The following is a 23,846-nucleotide window of genomic DNA, read 5'->3' on the forward strand; positions in this document are numbered from 1 at the left end:
TGTCTTGATTAAAACTAATGCTGTCATGAATCAAATCAGCTGGAGCTATGGTTAAAGATAAATCTTCTCCTGTCATTTTACTTTTTGTTTCTGTGCAGGCATTTTCCCAGTTATCTCTTATGATTGGCACCCGTCATTGATGACACATTGGTGACTCCTCTTTATCTAGTGTTGTTCAGTTACTTTTGTATAAATTATACCACATATTTTCTGCCTCTTCTTATCCAAAAACAATACCCTTCATTTCCCCTTGTCTACTGGGTTTCACTTGTGATTTCTCTTCCTGACATGAATGCTGAAAATTTCTCAGTCACCACAACTGCAATTAGCAATTTGACAAGGTGATTCAGAATCATACCAGCTGTTTAAATGTATTTAAGTCTGTTTGTAGGCCTCCTGGTGTGTCCAAAAATTATTCTGTGTTAGTTCAATGAATAAGAAAAGTCCCTAATAATAAAAAAGCTAGAGTGAGTAATGTAATGGAAACCTATTTTGTGTTCACTTTTCAAAAATGTAGAACTGTTTTCCCCTTTCATCTTTGTTTTTCCTAAATGAAAGAAAACAAAGTTCCAGTCAGCAGTACTTAGGAGTTTCTGCTGGGCCACACCCCCAATTCAATCTTTTTTTGCCTAAGCTTGTACACCTGTGGTCCGTTGAGGCGTTTGCAAGTATGTTCTACATCCATCTCAAGCTGCCTTCATCACTGCAAAAATTCCTTTCTTTTAACCTTCAGGACAGATGAATGAACTTTATTTAGCGACAACCATGTACCTCTGCTCCACACACAGCAGTCAAGAGAGATGCTGACGTAATGAGACACTGACAGCATTTCTGGGAAATAAAATTTATTTTGTTTATGACATGCTCAACCTTTTCTGCCTCAGGGCTTAAAATTTCAAGTCCATTCTTTGATTTACCTTCCTGGTTAGTACATCAAGATACTGCTAATGGCTCAACAGAGTTGACAATAGACTAGCAGAAATCAAGTGTTGTACATCTTTGAAATCCCAGAAGGAGCCGGGGCAAGAGAGTTTGATTGTGTATGTCAGGGATGATTTTTAAATATAATCTTCTGGCTAATTGAAGGTAGAAGAAAACATATCAAGTTGGCTTGTATCAAATTATGCTTATTAACTCCTTACTAAAATAAACTTATTTGAAGACAAATTGTCCTTGGATAATGTTTAATTCTCTTGCCTGTTCTTTAAAGTCTAATAAGAATTATTCAAGTTTTTCATCCATCTCCCCAATACCCCTATAAAAAGACGCAGATAGAATTCACAATTAGGCCGTGTTTTGTTTGGTTGGTATAGCCATCTCTCTGTAAACATCCTTTACCCAAAAGAAATGTGACTGGAGATAATTCATCAGCTAAAGTGTTCTAATGGATAATTGCGTGTTTTACATTTTTCTCATTCTTTTTCTGTGCTATGAGCGTCTTTTGGGCAAGCTTACAGGATGCTGTGAATCATTAAGAAAAATGAGGATCTGTATTCCAACAAAAATAATATAATTTTCCAGAAACCGGGGAATATTTCAGCCTGTTTAAATGTTAAGTCTTAAGTATTGGACATATTTCACTAGTTGCTATTTAAGTTATCTGAACATGTAAAATCATGCATCTGTTCTTCCATCTGTGTAAATTTTTGTATTAATACTGAAAAGAAGTTGACTTTGACTTATGGTCACTGTGTGCATGTGTTATGGTTATTAGGTGAAACAGTTATTCTCCATGATATTTTGTCTTTGTATTTCATATTCAACTATTGTGAAAACTAAATATGTTGGTCTTAAACTTGGCATGCAGTGCATGTTAGCCGTGGCAAATGATACTCTTTTAAGCTGTTCATACACAGTAAAAATAAGATGGATTTACACCGGTTTCTATCCAAAGCTAAGACCACTTAATTTAATTCCTATTGATCCAAAGACATTTAAGATTGGTTTGGAAAATCTTCAAGAGAACTGTGCTCGTTTGAAGCCATTTTACAAGAATTATAGTCATAGATAAAAATAAGTATATATCCTTTATTTTTAATAGTTTTCTCTTGACCTTATTTTTAGCCATGCTGAACATATAAGGTGAATATACAACCTGAATACTGGGGATTTGTTGCAAAAGGAAGCTTAGTGAGATAGCCATAGGTTCCTGGTTTTGGGTGGAAAACTCTCAGGCTACGTCTACACGTGCACGCTACATCGAAATAGTCTATTTCGATGAATAACGTCTACACGTCCTCCAGGGCTGGCAACGTCGGCGTTCAACTTCGACGTTGGGAAGCACCACTTCGAAATAGGCGCTGCGAGGGAACGTCTACACGCCAAAGTAGCACACATCGAAATAAGGGTGCCAGGAACAGCTGCAGACAGGGTCACAGGGCGGACTCAACAGCAAGCCGCTCCCTTAAAGGGCCCCTCCCAGACACAGTTGCACTAAACAACACAAGATCCACAGAGCCGACAACTGGTTGCAGACCCTGTGCATGCAGCATGGATCCCCAGTTGCGGCAGCAGCAGCCAGAAGCCCTGGGCTAAGGGCTGCTGCACACAATGACCATAGAGCCCCACAGGGGCTGGAGAGAGAGCGTCTCTCAACCCCTCAGCTGATGGCCGCCATGGCGGACCCCACTATTTCGATGTTGCGGGATGCGGATCGTCTACACGTGCCCTACTTCGACGTTCAACTTCGAAGTAGGGCACTATTCCCATCCCCTCATGGGGTTTGTGACTTCAGCGTCTCGCCACCTAACGTCGATTTCAACTTCGAAATAGCGCCCAACACGTGTAGCCGTGACGGGCGCTATTTCGAAGTTGGCGCCGCTACTTCGAAGTAGCGTGCACGTGTAGACGCGGCCTCAGTGACTCTTATACTTACTGACTTGTCTGTCCTGAGAGTAAATGCCACCCCCCCAAGTAAATGTCTCATTTTCCATCTCCCCATTTGTCTGTCCAACCATCATCCAGTTAGGCTGACGTGCTGGGCACACCTTGATAAAGTCTTTGCAGGAGGGAAGGAAGGAAAATAATAAATGGCCAGCCAGCCTCCGCAGTGAAGAGGACAGAAGATGGAATCAGTCACCAGCACCAATCTCCCCCATGGACTGATGGAGTGTGTTCCTGGAGGATGCTAAAAAGGAAGGCTGTAAGACAAAGGCCCTGTTAGAATACAGATCATGGCAGGAGTCCCAAACATATCTTTGAATTAATTTGAAGGGAGCTTTAAAAGATGGGAGCTCCTATTAAATTTCTAAATAGCTACTGAATTAACTTCCAGTCTATTATCAAATGCCCTGGGATAATAGGACACAAACTGGGTGGTAAATGTGTACCTAAAGTTAGGGGTAGCACTCAAGTTACAATCTGTGTTGCAGAGACACATATCTGACATAAAGGCTGTGTCTACACGTGCACGCTACTTCGAAGTAGCGGCACTAACTTCGAAATAGCGCCCGTCGCGGCTACACGCGTCGGGCGCTATTTCGAAGTTAACTTCAACGTTAGGCGGCGAGACGTCGAAGTCGCTAACCTCATGAGAGGATCGGAATAGCACCCTACTTCGACGTTCAACGTCGAAGTAGGGACCGTGTAGACGATCCGCGTCCCGCAACGTCGAAATTGTGGGGTCCTCCATGGCAGCCATCAGCTGGGGGGTTGAGAGACGCTGTCTTTCCAGCCCGTGCGGGGCTCTATGGTCACCGTGTGCATCAGCCCTTAGCCCAGGGCTTCTGGCTGCTGCTGCTGCTGCTGCTGCAGCGGGGGATTCATGCTGCATGCACAGGGTCTGCAACTCGTTGTCGGCTCTGTGTATCTTGTGCTGTTTAGTGCAAGTGTGTCTGGGAGGGGCCCTTTAAGGGAGTGACTTGCTGTTGAGTCCGCCCTGTGACCCTGTCTGCAGCTGTGCCTGGCACCCTTATTTCGATGTGTGCTACTGTGGTGTGTAGACGTTCCCTCGCTGCGCCTATTTCGATGTGGTGCTGCGCAACGTCGATGTTGAACATCGACGTTGCCAGCCCTGGAGGACGTGTAGACGTTATTCATCGAAATAGACTATTTCAATGTCGCCACATCGAAATAGGCTACTTCGATGTAGGCTTCACGTGTAGACGTAGCCAAAGAGACCCAAAAGTCTGATTAGATCATATTGTCAAAGTAAAGAGAAATGTATACCAGCAATATTAGACAAACAGTATTTGTACAGTGAATTGAATCTTGAAAGACTAAACAAAATTTATGGTGATCCCTGTTGTATGTGGGTGGTTAATGGGCAGAACGTTATGGATAGCAGAGGTGAGGGCAGGTTTCTCTTCTTGGAAAAGTTTTAAGGAAACCAATGCAAGTCAAATACCAGATCTGACTCCAACTGTAATAAAATCAATGGATGTGAAACAGGAACCAGAAGAAGAGAGGAAAGAGGTAGATTCAGTCTGAAGAGATTGACTGAGCAGGGATAGGCAAATTATGGTGTGTCACTTAGGACACTTCTCAACTGAAGAGGCAACAGGCTACTGCCAGTCATGCTATGCTTGTACTGTTGACTTGTTTTCTGTATTTGAATCAGTACTTCAGTGGATGCTCTCCTCAATTATACATTTGTTCTATTGAAAGGAGGGGCTGGAAGTAAGCTGGGAAGAGACAATCTGTTCATCTCATTGTGCCTGATTTGATTTGTCGCTATCATTTGCCCCATTTGCCTCCAGATACCCATTCCACTCCTGTTCCCCAAATGTAGGTACCCCCACCCTCTGCACAAGATAGGAGCTCTTCTTGTTTTCTTGTCTTTTGTGAGAGCAATGAAACATCTATTTCTCTATTTTCCCTGCTAAGACAATCCATGTGGCTCTTCCTCTCCCCTTTCATGCAACTTCTGTACTACTTGATCCACCACTCACCTATACTCACTGGGGCTTGTTTTTTATCAATAGTGTGAACAAAGCACTGATGAACACTGTAGCATTGGAGCAGCAGGAATAGCTTTTTCATCACCACCAGACAAGGGTTCTGGTGTAGAAACCTGTATTGGAACACAAAACTGGAAGTGATGGCCTCAGGTTTGAAGTACTTAGACTCCTTGGTACAATACCATAGATTTAAACAATGGCAGTAAATACTTATCTAGACATCCTTTGGACATAGATAAATTGAGTTATGTGTCTTTTGCAGGTGTCTTTAAAAAATGTGCCCTAAATTCTAGGTATCCAAACAAGGTTGTTGGAGCAAGTATTTAATAGGGAGCTCAGTAAGAGACTTTGGACTAGATTTTTCAAAGGTACCTAATTACTTACAGCTCCCATTAACTCCAGTGAAGTTTATAGGATATCAGCATGTCTGGAAAATCAGGACCTTTTTTTATTTTAGGTGCCAAATATTCATCTGGAAACTTAATGCTAGATGAAGCCACAGACGTGTTTTCTTTGGAGACTGCCCAGCTCTGCAACAAATGCAACCAGAAGCTAAGAACAGCACAAACCTCAAACATCTAGATCTCACCCAAATGCATGCATATAGGCAATCCTTATTAACTAAATCTAAGCTTTATAATCAAAAGAAAATAAGAAAGTGAGTTGTTAAATGATGACTATACATACAGATATGAATAAAATACTTAGCTGTCATATCAAAGAGACTGAGGCTACTGCTTTGTAAAAGTCTTTTCTGAGTCAAGTCAAAAGATTATAGTCTACTATGTGGCAAAATGCATTCAAATTCTTCCATGAGGATTCCAGGGTAGTTTGAAAGTAAACCGCAAGACCTCAGTCTTGTGGTTTAGACTTTCCCTGTCACAGTGTGAGCAGATCTGAGATATTCACAGACCTGGTGGACAATGTGTATGGCATTTTGGGATTGGTAGAATTTCAATATGTTGAATAAGGTGTTTCAGTAATCTCTCACTATATTAGATTTGGCAGCATGGGTGGGAGCCAAAGAGTGGATTGTTTAAAGGGGACTGTATTCTGGTTTCTTGGTATCCAGTGTGATTTTACAGAAGCTATTTGGTTAGTGGCTTGGTGAATCTAATTATAGAATAAACCACCATTTGCGGATTGTCTGACTTATTCCTTACAGTTTACCCTGCTTGGATATTCTCAGTGAGGCCCTTGTAGGCACCACAGTCACAACCACACGATAATAGTCAGTAGTACTACAAACATATTTTTTTAAAAGCAGAGATCTTGAAGGTCTTCATATTTTTGTTTTGTTCCACTTCATGCATCCTGTTTCTATGCTGCCAAAATCAGCTCTGTAAGGTAGAATTGGCAGGGGATATTTAGCCAGATGTATTTTCCATGATTGTGGTTGATTTAGAGTGAGAATAAGCTATATTTGTGCAAAAAGAAAATATGCTTTAGTAGAAGCATTAATTTTTCAGTGAAAACAGCAGCAGTTACATAATTAAGTTACTTCTGTTTGTGGTGATCACCATTAAAAAGCAATTAACTGCCAAATGTTGCTAATCTCTGGTATCCGAGATACCCTAATTATCTTACATTCTTGAATAAGAAACAATTGCAGTATCTTTATCACCACCATGAGCAAATACTGAGTTCACAGTGGCAACCACTATATTCACATATTCATATATCTGTGTTGTGTGTTGGTATGTGTAGTCTTCTTGTTCCAGTGCTGCTTATTTTCTGAGAACGTTTTGTTTCCTTCAAGCATATGGACACTGTTGAAATAATATATTAGGTAAGAAACAGAATCGTCTTGCTGTCCCAGTAGTAGTCTTCAGCTTCTGGGGTACAGATCCTTGTATACAATTTATCTTCTGTGCATCTCATGATCTGATGGCTATTTAGTAATAATGGTCACCCACACGGTGTGCCTGCACATCATGCTGTGTGATAATGAGAACTCCTGGAGTTTTGTGACGGCACCAATTAATCATCATCATGCCAATTAAAAAGGCCATTAGAAATACTGTCTATATCCATCAATCCTGCATTGGTATTATTTTCTAAAGAGAAACATGGATCTCTCTCTCTCTCCACTGTAATCTGACAGAATGGTTGATCAAGTCACGGTGCCTTTGTACTGTCCTTATTGTCTTTGGTGAGGTGCACCAATTAAAGGTGCATATGGACAATTTTAACACCAAAAAGTCCAAATCAGTTGTGTTCTTAAAAAGTAAATGTTTGTCTTGAAGAATCTTGTAGGGCAAAATAATAACTAGATTTCTCCATACCAGTGATAGAGCTTAAGGAGCCTTGGAGGTATGCATCAGTATTACTAGGCTGTGAATTTAAATGCAATATATTTTACCTTCTATTCATGGAAGAGACTTTTTCTTCTGTTCACTTGCATAGTGCATAAGAAAATGAGATCTCAGGCTTCTGGAGACTCCATTAATATAAATTATTATATATTATACATGTCTGTGTAATTAAATGTAATTATAGGTGGGGCATTTAGTACCACTGTTTAACACTTTCCACTACAACTTCATGTTTTCAGTTGCTTATAACATCATCAGATTCTTACTGCTTTGACTGAAATTTTCCACGCCAGGTGTGTGCCTAAGGCCAGATTATTCTGAGCAGTTTAAAGGGAATAGTTCAGTCATTTCTCAGAAGAAAATTAGGGAAAATCATTTGTTTTATTCTTGTTTAAAAAACTGTTTTGTGAGAAGCTACAGCACCTCCATTCTTTGGAGCAGGGATTTGAAAAATATTGAAAATATGTACTTTGGGGGCACATACCGATGTCAGGGCTGTGCCTTTTGCCACTCTTGTGAAAAGTCACTCATGTTTGGCAAAGTTACAAGTCCCTGAAAAAAATGTCAGTGGAGGCACATGCTCTATAGATGCTTATTACTGTGGTGTGGTGAAGTTCTCCAAAGATTCTCTCTGTGTAAAACATGCTCCATCTCCTCAGAATATCTGAGAACTGATCTAACTTCACAGGTACTGGACTTGTAGCATTATAGCACGTGCTCCATGCCAGGACTCCAAGACTGGTCAGGATATTTTTTCATAGGGCTTCTGTCTCTTCTGTGTTCTGAATGCCCCCGTTGGAGCGCAGACACTGTGGAGGAGGAGGAGACCAGTTAACTGGTATTTATAGAAATGAGGAGCTTGGAGGCATAGTTGGGGTTGGTATGGGAGCATTTGGGACTAGGACAGGCTGAGAAAGGGGATAAGGGCAAAGGAGAATAGGATCTATAATAACTAGAGAACTCTCTCCTCCAGAAACTGGAACTGAACACAAGATTCCTGAGTCTCTGTATTCCCTTTCTGCAGATTTCTATAAAACTCACTGACGCTGGGTCTGCATGTGCCCCTTCCTTTAGAAAGGGGCATGTTAATGAGCGGGTTTGAAAGATGCTAATGAGGTGCTGCAATGAATATGCAGCGCCTCATTAGCATAATGGCGGCCATGGCGATTCGACAGTACAGTTTTTCGAATCACATGCCGCCCATGGAGACGGGACCTTCCAAAAGGACCGCCCCAGTTTTCAAAAGTTTTCTGATGATAGGAAGAAAGGCTTTTGAAAACTGGGTGGAGGGTCCTTTTGGAAGGTACCATCTCCACAGGCAGCAAGTGATTCGAAAAGCCGCACTTTTGAATCGCCGTGGCCACCATTATGCTAATGAGGCTCTGCCTATTCACAAACTGCAAATCTTGCAGTAATCTTAAATCCAAAAATGTGACTTCATTTTTCATTTCCTTTTCAATAGAACATAATACAAGAGCTTGTGGTTTTAGGATACTATATAAAATCTTCAATCCTTTTTTATTACTACTTCTGGTAGCATTTTAATTAAATGCATTAGAAGAGACCCATCATGTGAGACATTTAAAATACTCATAGCAGGAACAGGTATATGCACTTGTTCATTTACAGTGAAATAGACTGTTTTTCCCTTCATTTTATGATCATCTGCAGTTAATCATGTGATTCTTCCTGGGAAAGAGAATAGTTCTGTTTTTGTATGCGATTCACAGCTTAGAATATATGCAACTTTGCCTATTAGTAACAAATGGTGTTATGTTTGTACTGGTTCTTCATAATAAAAGAAATTCCATTAACGCATTGTCTGAAAAATACAAATACCAAAAATCATTTCTGTTGTTCTGCAGTATTTTTGTAAATATATATATGCAGCATGTTTCAGGTACTTTTTACACATTTCTTTTCTCAATATGGGATTTAACTGGTTGATTCTTCTATGCCTTTACAAGCCAAATGGAGCCAGGCAGTTATATCTATTTAAGTTCTTGGTTTACCCCATAGTACGAGAATGCTTAGATTCCACCTTTCTGAAAACTTTATGCAACCCAGAAGTAAATCATGTGGGTGTTCATGATAATCTGAGTTTTTTATCAATAGATTTTAGCTTTTGTTTCTCTGAGTGCATTTTAAATTGCATCCCTGTCTTGTAACACTGAACATTTGAGATCACATTAATGATATAGCAGTGAAGATAAATGATAAAGAGCCTGTGTAATAAAACCTCATTGATTGCTTTTTAATGTTAATGGTTTCAGTTCAGAATACAGATTTTGTCCACAATTCTTGAACTTGAAAAGGAGAAAAAAGAATTACAATTATCTGTTATCCTTAACAATTTCAGTGCAACATTTCTTTTTGAATTTAGCTTAGTAGTTTAATATTTAGGAAGGAAGGAAAGCAAGGCAAAGCAAAGGAAATTCTGTCACAAGGCTCCTGGCACAACTCGCAAACAAGTTCAGAAGCCAATTATTGCCTCTTCAATTGAACACGAACTCATTTACCCATTTTGTTCAGATAGGCTCACTTGGTGGGAAGTGTCTTATGCTAGTGGCCTATCAAGAGACCCATTGCCACAACAGTCTGTGTCTTGGTTGTGTCTACTCTCAAACTCATCCTCAGATACTGGGAAAAGTAGCCAAGGAAAATTGTTCAGCAAACTGGCACACCTGACTGCATCAAAGTTATCTTTGCTTTTTGTCTGTGGGTGGTTATGACATTTAATATTCATTGGAGTGTATTTTTACAATTAGGCATACATTAAATACATTTAATTTTAAATAAATATATCCCTGAAGATTTTGAAATACAGTCTAGTGTTATATTAATGCAGGAGAATCTAGACATGAAATTAACTAGCATCTACATTAATGGTTTAATTTGAGTAACCTAAAAATAAATACAGTGAAATAAAAATAAGCACACAAACAAAACCCCTCCACATGACCCAAAGATTATAAATGGCTAAAAGTATCTTCTTTGAGGTGAGGAGACCACATCTGCACACAGTACTCAAGATGTGGGCGTACCATAGTTTTATATAGGGAAAGTAAGATATTCTTCGTCTTATTTTCCATCCCTTTTTAAATTATTCCTAACATCCTATTTGCTTTACTGACTGGCGCTGCACACCGCGTGCATGTTTTCAGAGAACTATCCATGATAATTCCAAGATCCCTTTCCTGATCTGTTGTAGCTAAATTTGCCCCCATCATATTGTATGTATAATTGGGGTTATTTTTCCCAGTGTGCATTACCTTACACTTACCCCCATAACATTTCATCTGCCATTTTGCTGCCCAATCACTCAGTTTGCTGAGATCTTTTTGAAGTTCTTCACAGTCTGCTTTGGTTTTGACTATCCTGAACAGTTTGGTGTCATCTGCAAACTTTGCCACCTCACTGCTTACCCCTTTCTCTAGATCATTGATGAATAAGTTGAACAAGATTGGTCCCAGGACTGACCCTTGGGGAACGCTACTGGTTACCCTCTTCCATTGTGAAAATTTACCATTTATTCCTACCCTTTTGCTTCCTGTCGTTTTAACCAATTCCCAATCCATGAAAGGATCTTTCCTCCTATCCCATGACCACCTAATTTACATAAGAGCCTTTGATGAGGGACCGTGTCAAAGGCTTTCTGGAAATCTAAGTATACTATGTCTACTGCATCCCCCCCGTCCGCATGCTTGTTAACCCCTTCAAAGAACTCTAATAGATTAGTAAGACATGACTTCCCTTTACAGAAACCATGTTGACTTTTGCTCAACAAATCATGTTCTTCTACATGTCTGACAATTTTATTCTTTACTATTGTTTCTGCTAATTTGCCCGGTACTGACGTTAGACTTACCAGTCTATAGCTACGTCTACATGTGAATGCTACCTCAAAATATCTTATTTCGATGTAGCGACATTGAAATAAGCTATTTCGATGAATAACGTCTACACGTCCTCCAGGGCTGGTGCTGTCAACGTTCAACGTCGACGTTGGGCAGCACTACATCGAAGTAGGTGCTGCAGGGGAGCGTCTACACACCAAAGCGGCCCAGATTGAAATAAGGGTGCCAGGAACAGCTGCAGACAGGGTCACAGGGCGGACTCAACAGCAAGCCGCTCCCTTAAAGGGCCCCTCCCACACACACTTGCACTAAACAGCACAAGATCCACAGAGCCGACAACTGGTTGCAGACCCTGTGTATGCAGCATGGATCCCCAGTTGCGGCAACAGCAGCCAGAAGCCCTGGGCTAAGGGCTGCACACGGTGAGCATAGAGCCCCGCAGGGGCTGGAGAGAGTGTCTCTCAACCCCTCAGCTGATGGCTGCCATGGCGGACCCCGCTATTTCGATGTTGCGGGACGCGGATTGGCTACATGTGCCCTACTTCGATGTTCAATTTTAAAGTAGGGCGCTATTTCCATATCCTCATGAGGATAGCGACTTCGATGTCTCGCCGCCTTATGTTGATTTCAACTTCGAAATAGCGCTCGCCACGTGTAGACATGGCGGGCGCTATTTCGAAGTTGGCGCGGCTACTTCGAAGTAGCCGGCACGTGTAGACGCGGCTTATAATTGCTAGGGTGTGTGAGTGATCATTCTTTCCTAAGTGGAGTACTTTGCATTTGTCTGTATTGAATTTCATCCTATTTAACACAGACTATTTCTCCAGTTTATCTAGAACATTTTGTGGTATAATTCTGTCCTCCAAAGTATTTGCAACCCCTCTCAGCTTGGTATCATCTGCAAACTTTGTAAGTGTACTCTCTGTGCCCTTGTCCAAGTTGCTGATGATGTACTAAAATGAACCCATAAAGATTTTAAATTAAATATAAAATAAAGCAGTGGCTATGCAAGACTTCTTGGTTGTTATTATAGTGCACACTTTTGCAACTTGGAGCTTCATGGCATCTGCAAGTTTAGTGTCTGTTCTTTCCGCTCCACAGACTACTACTCATTTTCTAGTATCTGAGATTGACTTTTACGTAGTTCTGAGTCTAACTTGCATAGGTAGTAGGTGAATACAGAGAGATAAAAATCTCATTCTTGAGCATACTGAATTCGTGGAAGTAACATTTATGCAGCTCTATTCAAATCAATGAGGAGGTAGCAGTACAAATCCATACCATCTAGTACATTACACAATGATTTATATCTTTGGATTGTCACTCATTTAGTATGAAAAGGGATGATTTGGACTCCATTATAAATTGTTTAGCCATCTGCATGAATAGACTTCCACGGTGCATTCAGTCATCAAGCCAAGAATTGTGATTCTTTGAGTGCACTGCAGTGGTTGACTTCAGAGAACTAGCTATAATTAAGGTTTTTAGAGAAGCCTGAGGAACAATGTGAAAAATCAAAGAATACTAGGACTGGAAGGGACCTTGAGAGGCCATCAAGTCCAGCCCCCTGCCCCAAGGGCAGAACCAAGTACTGTCTAAACCATCCCTGATAGACATCTATCTAACCTGTTCTTAAATATCTCCAGCGATGGAGATTCCACAACCTCCCTTGGCAATTTATTCCACTTTGTTTGACCACCCTGACAGGAACTTTTTCCTAATGTCCAACCTAAACCTCCCTTGCTGCAGTTTAAGTCCATTGCCCCTTGTTCTATCCTCAGAGGCCAAAAAGAACAAGTTTTTTCCCTCCTCCTTATGACACCCTTTTAGATACCTGAAAACTGCTATCATGTCTCCCCTCAATCTTCTCTTTTCCAAACTAAACAAGCCCAATTCTTTCAGCCTTTCTTCATAGGTCACATTCTCTAGACCTTTAATCATTCTTGTCGCTCTTTTCTGGACCCTCTGTAATTTCTCCACATCTTTCTTGAACTGCAGTGCCCAGAACAGGACACACTACTCCAGCTGAGGCCTAACCAGTGCAGAGTAGAGAGGAAGAATGACTTCTCGTGTCTTGTTCACAACACACCTGTTAATGCATACCAGAATCATGTTTGCTTTTGTTGCAACAGCATCACACTGTTGACTCATATTTAGCTTGTGGTCCACTATAACCCCTAGATCCCTTTCTGTTGTAGTCATTCCAAGACAGTCTCTCTCTATTCTGTAAGTGTGAAACTGATTGTTCCTTCCCAAGTGGAACACTTTGCATTTGTCCTTATTAAACTTCATCCTGTTTACCTCAGACCATTTCTCCAATTTATCCAGATCATTTTGAATTATGACCCTATCCTCCAAAGCAGTTGCAACCCCTCCCAACTTGGTATCATCTGCAAATTTAATAAGTGTACTTTCTATGCCAATATCTAAATTGTTGATGAAGATATTGAACAGAACTGGTCCTAACACAGACCCCTGCGGAACTCCACTTGTTATACTTTTCCAGCAGGTTTGAGAACCATTAAGAACTACTCTCTGAGTACAGTTATCCAGCCAGTTATGCACCCACCTTATAGTAGCCTCATCTAAATTGTATTTGCCTAGTGTTTTGATAAAAATATCATGTGAGACCGTATCAAATGCTTTACTGAAGTCTAGGTATACCACATCTGCCGCTTCTCCCCTGTCCACAAGGCTCATTATCCAATCAAAGAAAGTTATCAGATTGGTTTGACATGATTTGTTCTTTACAAATCCATGCTGGCTGTTCCCTATCACCATACCACCTTCCAAGTGCTTGCAGATGATTTCTTTAATTACCTGCTCCATTATCTTTCCTGGCACAGAAGTTAAGGTGACTGGCCTGTAGTTTCCTGGGTTATTCTTATTCCCCTTTTTATAGATGGGCACTGTATTTGCCCTTTTCCAGTCTTCTGGAATCTCTCCTGTCTTCCATCATTTTCCGAAAAAATTAAGATATAATTGGAGATATGCATCTCCTAGAACTGGAAGGGAGCTCAGGAGATCATCTAGTCCAGTCCCCTGCCCTCTTGGCAGGACCAAGCACCATCCCTGACATCTGTTTGCCCCAATCTCTAAATGTCCTCCTCAGAGACTGAGCTCACAACCCTGGGTTTAGCAGGCTAGTGCTCAAGACACTGAGCTATCCCTCCCCCCACCTAAAAATGAAACTGGCTAAAAATGTAGGCTAACAAGAAGAAATAAATCACTGTGCATTCAAGAATGGATGTAAACATGGTCTCGCCTGCTCAGCCTCCCTGTCGCCAATTTCATTAAAAGGAAGTTCTTTCCCTGTGAAATTTGAGGCAAATTGTCACTTAAGTATAATGCCAGTTTGCAGAGATTCTCAGTGCCAGGAGTGTAAGGAAGCAGTGTGGTTCACTTACCTCTCTTCTACTTTGACCTTCTCAAAGGTGGAGATGAAGTGGCATACATACGGCAAAGAATTTCGAGAGCTACAGTTGTAATTCCTGGCCAGATGAAAAAACAGAGGCTGTACAATATATTTGGATGAGCTAAACTTCCCTCTAGTGTTTTAAAATAAACAGTAAAATGATAAGCATTACGATTTTCAGGTTATTTCCTATAACAAAGAGGCTGACAAAAAAGTGGCAGATCTTAACACATTTGAAAACATTTTTCATAACGAAGCTTTCACTGTGTTAAGGGCTTTCTTGTGGTGCATTGGTAGCATGCACAAGTGTAAAATAGAAATAAAAAGAGAGATGAAAGCAAGGCTAAGCCCTAGAGAGTGAATATTCCTAATTCTTGTCTGTAAAGCTTGGATTTTCTTTTTTTTAAAGCTGACTGTGAAGTAAACATTGCCTACGTCTGCATCATTGGTTGGCAGTAATAATCACACGACCAATAATTCAACCTGATGTGAGGGATGAGCAGGAATATGAATAACAGGAAAGTTGTGCTCTGTTTGTGAACATGAATTAAAATGCTTAGGTTATCCTTATTCCCGAAGATCTGGCTTTCAGAGTCCATCTCTCATCTTTACATGTTGTATGCTGCGTTCACATGCACGCTTTTGTTGCTTCTCTTTAGAAAAGAACAGCAATGTCTCTTCAGCTCTGCACTGGCTCTAGGTGCTATTCTGTTCAGCATCATAGTGCACATGTGACTTGTTTAGAGCAGCATGGGAGTCCAGTACAGGGTTCTGGCTGCACTTGCTAATGCTATTTAAGCTTATTCCACACACTTGGAATATGACAGATAACCTGTCTCATGCTGCAGAATGGCACTCCAGAATCTACGATTCCACTTCAAAATGTGTGGTTTCAAAGAACACAATCCAAATACAAACTCTCTGTAACCAGGGCAACAGTGTTTTCCTGAGTCACCAGTCAGCTTCAAGCAATACCTCTGAGAGGAGTAAACTGCTCCAGTCATTTAACTTGTAACTGTGAAGTGTCTTGATAAGTTTACCTATCAACATTAAAGGTTTACTTTCTAAACATATTTGCCAAAACATTCATTTACTCTGCTTACTGCTTTCGGGCAAAATAGCAAATATGGGAGGGAAGGCAGAGGATGTGAATCTTTCCAACTTCTCACAGTGGGAAGAAGCTTTGAATCCTTTTCCCAGTGACAAGGACTTTGAAAATCATGTGATTCATAAAAAGTGAAACAAACATATCCTACTTCTCCTTCTGCTGAGTGTCATATGCCCCAACCTTCAACTATATGGTTCTCAATACATTCAACTCACAGACAACTGGGCAATGTAATTATACATCAAATATGAAAATCTGAAACACGGAAACTTAAGAATATAACAGAATTAAACAGATGTGACAGAATCTCAAAATAAATAACATATGGTAAACGCTACAGATGATATTGTTTGTTTCCCTATTCAAACAGTTAAGAATGTCTTTTTTTGAATTTACCCATAACTGCTTTTGAATTTCCATTTTGCCCATAGATCCAGAGAATTTACATCCATCTTAGTTCAAAATATACAGGCTCTTATCGATAGTGCTCACATTCATGCCTGGTCAGAGGAATTTTTTTTCCATATATTTACATATCTTCCCTCATCAAGCATTGGAAAAATATAAGACATGTATAATTTCTATTAATTAGCATGCAGCAACGTTCAAAAGATTCAGAGGTTCACTTTAGTTTAGGATCCCCTTGTCCCAGATGCTTTATGCAAATTATCTGAACTGCAAATTATCTGAAGGTTACTATCTTGTCATTGAGTGTCTAGAAGACCCATATGTATAAGGACAGAGGGGATTGTGAAAAAACAACAGCAACATGTTGAATTTGACTCCATGAAAATTCCTGAATGATTAACATATTTGTGCTGAAGGTCAAGGAGTGGGCTTGGAATTAGGTAGTCAGAAATGGAGATGCTTTGTTTTTGGAAGGGAGATTAGGAGAAAATCATAAGGAATAGGAGGGAATACTAGGAAGGAAGGTCACATCTGTATGTAGTGGTGGTTTGGAAATGTCAGCACCTGCAAGGCAGGTCAGTGTAGAAACAGGAATGTATGTTTCTGGCTGATGGTCAGGATTGAATTGCATGGGTTATGGAAGAAAAGCAGAGGTGGTTTTAGGCTGTGATTTGCTGATGGAGGGATATTTAAATAGACTAAAATAAATGAATTAATGTTTAACAACATGAAGACACTAACTATTTTTTGGTCTTATTGCACTTGAAGAGAGATGTTACATGCAGCTCTCTGGGGTGGTGGGTGGATAGCAGTAAAAAAGTCTGCATTTTGAACATTCATACTACAATCTGCAGTTGGATTTCTTGTACTGTTACATACTAGCAGAGGGGTAGCTGGCTCAGTCCCTAACATGCCACAAGATTGCTTGTGTTTGGTATTCTTATGTAGGCGATCATATTCTCCTCCAGGTGTTAACCTCTTTTCTCCAGCTTTCTACAACACACTGTAAGTTCTTTCCATCTTTTCCTGATAATTACTGGGCAGCCTAATTTTTGACATTGGCCTGTTTTCTGCTATCAGTAGTCTGGCTCTGTTCCATTTCTCTCTTGGGCCACCATGGACTTCTGGTAACTGGCCTCATAGATTTGTTTAGTTACGGTGTCAGGTTTGTTTAATCGTGTTGGACCTGCTATACCCGCAGCATGTGTATGAGGCTTTTCTAGTACTGGAAATGCAGAGGGGAGAGTCACGCAGGCAAAAAATCCATTTGTGCTTCCGTGAGCCCTGTAAAATACTAGAATCTGGTTTGCTGCCCAATGGGGTCATTGCATAAAGGGCAGTTTCTTGCGTGTCAGAGTCTGCCACTTGAGATCTGGGCCATAGCTGGTTTTTTTTGTTTTGTCTTTTTTGTTTTGTTTTATTTTAAGAGGGTAGACATAGTGTGTTCTGACAGGTGTGTTGTGAACAAGACACGAGAAGTCATTCTTCCTCTCTACTCTGCGCGGGTTAGGCCTCAGCTAGAGTATTGTGTCCAGTTCTGGGCACCGCAGTTCAAGAAAGATGTGAAGAAATCAGAGAGGGTCCAGAAAAGAGCGACAAGAATGATTAAAGGTCTAGAGAATGTGACCTATGAAGAAAGGCTGAAAGAATTGGGCTTGTTTAGTTTGGAAAAGAGAAGATTGAGGGGAGACATGATAGCAGTTTTCAGGTATCTAAAAGGGTGTCATAAGGAGGAGGGAGAAAACTTGTTCTTCTTCGCCTCTGAGGATAGAACAAGAGGCAATGGACTTAAACTGAAGCAAGGGAGGTTTAGGTTGGACATTAGGAAAAAGTTCCTAACTGTTAGGGTGGTCAAACACCGGAATAAATTGCCAAGGGAGGTTATGGAATCTCCATCGCTGGAGATATTTAAGAACAGGTTAGATCGATGTCTGTCAGGGATAGTTTAGACAGTACTGGGTCCTGCCATTGGGACAGGGAGCTGGACTCGATGGCCTCTTGAGGTCCCTTCCAGTCCTAGTGTTCTATGATTCTATGACATTTTGCACAAAAGGAACTATACAAATGTTAATAATGTTACCGGTGACTGATAATCCCAAAGGCAGACCCATAGACCAAATGTCAGCAGCAGACTGAACAATCCAACCTTGTCCTTTCTCTAGTGCTCAGCATCAGGAATGGCAATATTTGTAGATTTGGCTAGGCAATTTCAAGTGCCCTGTACCGTGAAAACAACTTCCGCACACACTGTGACAGTGGAATTCATAGAGTTGAATTGCACTTCTGTCCGTTAGTCACAGGTAAGATAGGCCTAGCTCCCTTATCTTTAGCAAAAGAGAATTATACAGAGATGACATCAATGAATTGTATAGCTAGGGTGTGTCTACACGAGCAAGTACATTCAAAATTAGGATCAAAAGACAGTACTTTCGAAAGAAGTCATGGAGTGTCTACACTGACATGGCGCTCTTTCGAAATTAACTTCGAAAGAATCTCTCCACCATTCTCTCAAAGTTGATCCTCTGCTCCTGGGGTGGGAAAAGTGCCCTCTTTCGAAAGACAGTTTTGAAAGAGAGCAAGTGTAGATGCAGAGCGGGTCCTCCATGGCCGCGATCAGCTGGCAGGCAGCAGCGCTGCTCACAGCACAAGCAGAGCTCTGTGACTCCTGCATCTGGCTGACTTCTAGCATGCAGGCTCCTAGAAGCCCTCGGGTAGGAAGCTGAGAGCATGCAGACATCAGGGAGACCATGCTGCCTCCCGCACAGCTCCCAGCCTCGATGCCCCGGCAGAAGCTGCAGCACCTCTGGCACCCAGGCCAGCAGCCAGGACTCCCGCTCACCCCAGGGGCCATCCAGGGACCTGGGGGAGTACCCCCAGGAGGGGAGCCAGCCCCCCAAACTTCGGGCCCCCTCCTGGACAAAGGCCGAGCTGCAGGACCTCCTCGCCCAGTGGGAAGACAAGGAGGTCCTGCAGCAGACGGGAGTCCAGCGCCAAAATGCGCCTGGTTTTGAGTGCCTGGCCAAGGGCCTCACCGGCTGGGGTCACCCCACACACACTCTGGACCAGGTGAGGTCCAAGGTCAAGGAGCTCTGGCAGGCGTACTGCCAAGCTCGGGACACAGCCAGGCGGTTGGGGCAGCGCCCACCAGCTGCCCCTATTATCGAGAACTGGACCACCTCCTTGGGCACAAGGAGGCGGGACCCCTGGCCATATACCTAGACACCACCGACCCCCCCGACCGAGCTAGAGGAGATGGGGATGGGGACCGAGGGGGAGGACCTGCCCGAACCACCAGCAGGTGCCCCCCTCCAAGGATCCAGGACACCAGCGATGACAAGGGCTCAAGCAAGGGGGCCCTCATCATCGATATCCCGTGAGGCCCATCCAGCCCATCCCCTTCTGACCGCGCCTCACCCGAGTTCTTGGAGGGACCCACAGGTATGTACCATGCAAGCTGGTGGCTGCAGGGCAGGGGGAGGGGGTGGGGGCACGCAGTCCCGTCCACGGTGGACATCAGCCCCAGGGCCTGGGCAGGCCAGACAGCCCCACCGCCCTGGCCTCACAGAGCTGACGTGTGAAACCCAGCACCATTTGGGCTGGACAGTACCATGGGCTGCTGGGCCGCGGTGGGACCGAGAGAGCCAGAGGAGAGCCAGTGCTCCCACAACCCAGACCGGGAACCTCAGATGTGGTCCCTGCAGGACTGCCAGGATGGGGTGGGTGGGAGGGGGGGGGGCGTTGGGTTCAGAGGGTCCATCACCGGGACTAATGGCCCATTCCTCTCCCCTTATGTCTCCATAGCTCCAGCAGCCAGCAGCTGGACCAGCCCCGCGACAAGACCAGGGAGCCCCGCCACAGAGGGCAAGGGGGAGTGGCCCAGGCCTTGGTCCAGGACAGTGCAGGGCTGCCACCGGTCCTTCGGCCGGCCCCACCAGGATGGGGAGGAGGCGGCAGGGGACACGGCCCACATGGCTGCCCTCAGGGAGCTGACAGGCGTTGTGCGGGAGTGGCTTGCCATGGAGCGGCAGACATGGGACCAGATGGGGTCCAATTTGGACGCCCTCACCCAGGCTGTGGTTGGCCACCTGGCCCCTGCGGCCACTCCATCACAGGTCACTCCCACACCCCCTGTTGCCCCCCCACCATCTCCCACGTCCCCCTCACCCATGCATCCCCCCTCCCTGAAAGCGGTTCCCTCCATGCCACTCCTGAGGTGGCCGACCTGGAGGCCCTGCCTCTCCACCTCCCCCCAAGCCAGCCTCATCAGCCTGGCCCACAGCCTGCTGGCCAGATGGAGGCCGAGCCCCCAGCTCCCCTCCCTCCCCCCGTGCCGAGCCTGGCACAGGTGTGGGGACCATGCCTGAGCTGCACCCCTAACTCCCTGTGCCACCGGCCCCGGCCCAGCCCAGCGCAGGCTGGGCCCCTGGATCCAGGGAGGAAGGAGCAGATGTGGGTGACTGGGCTCCCGGCCGTCAAGCCCCCTGGAGGGGTGAGGACCCTCCACCCCGGGCCCTCAGCCACCCTCCCTGCTCCCATATAAATAGATCTCCCCATTCACCTTCCCCCCCATGTAAATAGTTCCCCCCACAGATGTATATAGTTCTCCCGTTCACCCTCCCCCCACACATGTATATATCCACACAGGTGGCAGATGACCCGGGGGACCGGCTAGGGATGTTGCGCCATGAGGATGGTGTCCAGGAGGGTGGCTACTGTGGTGGCCACCCGGAGCTGCTGCAGCAAAGCAGCCAGGACCATGGCCAGAGTGCTGGCAATGGTTGCAATGGAGGGGGCTGCTGGTCGGGGTCCATGGGGGACCGGGATGCCACCTCCGATGCCTCTTGCTCTCTCTCTCTCTCTCTCACGCTGCCTGGGGACAGGGTTGCTGGCCCTCGGCATGTGCAGTCTGAGGTAATGGGGGGGGCCTTTAAGGGGACGGTGGGTGGCGGCCCCAGAAGGCCTCGTCTGCCATGCGACCCTGCCCATGGCACTTCCTGTCCCTGCTCTTTCGAAAGAGCACCCTGGCGTGTGTGGATGCTGTCCATTGAAATTGTGCTGGGGGCCTTTAGAAAGAATGGACCGAACCTTCAGTCCCCGCTGTGTGTGGACGCTCCATTTCGAAAGAGCACCTTTGGATGTTCTCTTTCGAAAAATGTTCTTTTGGAACAGAACTGTAGTGTCGACGCAGCCCTAGTGGTTATGATTGTTTAGTGTGAAATAATGTATGTGTGAATTCTGCTGCATGACATCTGTATACCACCAATTTTTAGTCCCAGCTACTGTGTGTAAGATTAGAAATATGTATAATGTAATCAATAAAGCTATTTCATGAGGAAACACCACATTTTTAACATGTTCCCCTATGTACATCTTGCACTGAAGTATGAAAGAAGATTGTCTGTAACGGCTTGAATTAAAATGAATCAAGGAATTTATCTACAGACTTCAGGTCAGGGTTCACATGGCTCAGCAATTCTGGATTCACCTTCCAGTTAACATTTGCTGAATTTAAAGTTGTTTCATACCCTCATACCAATTCAGTGGTTATAGTCCAAATAACACTGATATCTGCAGGTATGTTTTTTGTTTCTTGTTTTTTCACTGGATTTGGATGATTGCTATCTGATTAGTGTGTTTAAATGCTGCTTCCAGAAAATGATGATGTGCCTTTTAATTAGCATCAATATTTCTATTCTTTTGGGGGAATAATAATGTGTTTCTTTTTTTACCCCTTGGCTGCTGACAGATGGCCACTTATTACACATCATTAAAATTCTGACATCAATCATTTTTATGATTTTTAAAATATGTTCAGAATTTAAATCAAATAACATATACGAGGGGAAAAGCTTTTTACACCAGTTTTTTTTAGACTTTGAAGTACTGATGAAGCAGCTCTTGCTGATAGCCTTGATTTTTGAAGATGTTTTGAATAGGATCTCAGGTGCCTCATGGGCCTTGCTGACTTCTAATGTACACTCTCTCTCTCTCTCTCTCTCTCTCCCTCCCCCCACCCCCGGGAATTTTCTGTGATCCTTTGTGGAACCAACCTATCTGAGTACTTTAGAGATAAAGCTACTGTTTAAATATTTGGAAATTCTCCTTTGCAGGAGTAGCCCATGGCCATAGGGTGTTGTGTGCATTTATACATGTAAGCAAATATGTATTTATGAACCCAGTGGAAAACTGGAAGTTGAATCCTTGCTCATTACTTGTGATAATGCTTCATTCAGCTTGTTGCATCATTGCTGGAAGCTTGTCATCTGTGTGACTTTATGTAGGAGATGCAATTACAACACGTATTGTGCCCTTGCTCATTTTTAATAGAAGCATTCAATTGCAAGAAAGGACCAAGATTATGTTGTAGTATTTATCATATAGTGTGTAGACTTTCCTAATACTAAATAATTCGAAATGCTAAGTTTAACCAGTTAGCTGATTAAATGGGGGTGCCCCTGCTTGCAGTACATTGAGGACCGGTGCTGCTCAGGTCCAGCTGGAGTGTCCCTGCCTGCAGCACTGCTGCAGGTGGAGAGTATTCCAGCATGGCCAGAGCAACCCCCCATCTGCAGTGCCCCCAACCTGACTGGAGCAACCCACATCCACAGCTGCCATGGGCATGCTGCAAGGGGGGAGCACTCCAGCTGGGCCAGAACAGTCCCCATCTTCAGTGGTCCTGGGAGCAATGTAGGTGGGGGTGCTCTAGCCAGGCAGAAGCAGCCTCAGTCCTGGTGCACCTCCTGGTAATTTGTAATTTCTGTAATTTGAATGCAGTATTTAATTTGCTCATTCTTTTATCTTTATAAATGAAGGTTGCGACTAGATTTAAATTCCAGATTTGAAAGAGAAATTATAGCATATATGTGTGTATAAATACCCACACACAAATATATGCGTGGGTGCATAACTGATTGGATTACTGTTCAGAGAGAGTAGTTATTAATGGTTCACAGTTGTGCTGGAGGGGAATAACAAGTGGGGTTCCACAGGGATCAGTTTTAGGGCCAGTTCTGTTCAATATCTTCATCAGTGATTTAACTTATGGCATAGAACAGTGTTTCTCAACCATTTATATATATATTACATTTTGTAAATTACCCCTTTACAAAAACCATTATAAGTACCTCCTCTCTGTACCTCTAAGGGTACGTGTACCACCAGTTGAGGAATCTGGTCCTAAGGTAACCTGAGGTCTTGAAACAAGAGCCATTCAGCCTTTCTAGATTGCTGTACCCTTTTCAGAAGTTAGATTTGTTTAGCATACCACCAAGTTGCACCTCACTTAAACACTGCTTCCTTACGAAAACATGCAAAAATATCCCAGAATAATAATACTGAAAACTGGCTGACTTTCCACCATCTTATTATTAAATAAATGCATTGGAATAGAAATATTGTAATTACATTTAAGTGTAAGGCATATGAAGCAGTAGAGACAAGTTGTTGTCTGAATGAACTTTTAGATGGCACTGACTTTAGTATTTTTTTATGATAGGCAAATATCTAGACAAGATGATGTATCCCCCTGGAAGACCTCAGTGTACCCCCAAGGGTACTTGAACCCTTGATTGAGAAACACTGACATAGAGAATGTGCTTATCAGTTTTGCAGATGACACCAAGATGGGAGGAGTTGCAAGTGCTTGGGAGGATAGGGTCAGAATTCAAAATAATCTGGAGAAATGGTCTGAGGCAAACAGTATGGAGTTCAATAAGGACAGATGCAAAGCACTCTACTTCGGGAGGAGCAATCAGTTTCCCTCATACAAAATGGGAAGGGAGTCCCTAGGATGGATTACTGCAGACAAGGATACAAGGATGGGAGTCAACAACATGACTGTTGCGA

At 43.2% G+C, this 23,846-nt stretch overlaps 1 protein-coding gene across 2 annotated transcripts in view; it reads left to right on the forward strand.

Annotated features, from left to right (window-relative positions):
• The window catches only part of MACROD2 (mono-ADP ribosylhydrolase 2), a 1,465,546-nt gene that overhangs the window by 603,434 nt on the left and 838,266 nt on the right, over positions 1–23,846 (forward strand). The window lies entirely within an intron of this gene.

The sequence above is a fragment of the Carettochelys insculpta genome, chromosome 3 (genome assembly GCF_033958435.1).
Source record: "Carettochelys insculpta isolate YL-2023 chromosome 3, ASM3395843v1, whole genome shotgun sequence".
Lineage (NCBI taxonomy): Eukaryota > Metazoa > Chordata > Testudines > Carettochelyidae > Carettochelys > Carettochelys insculpta.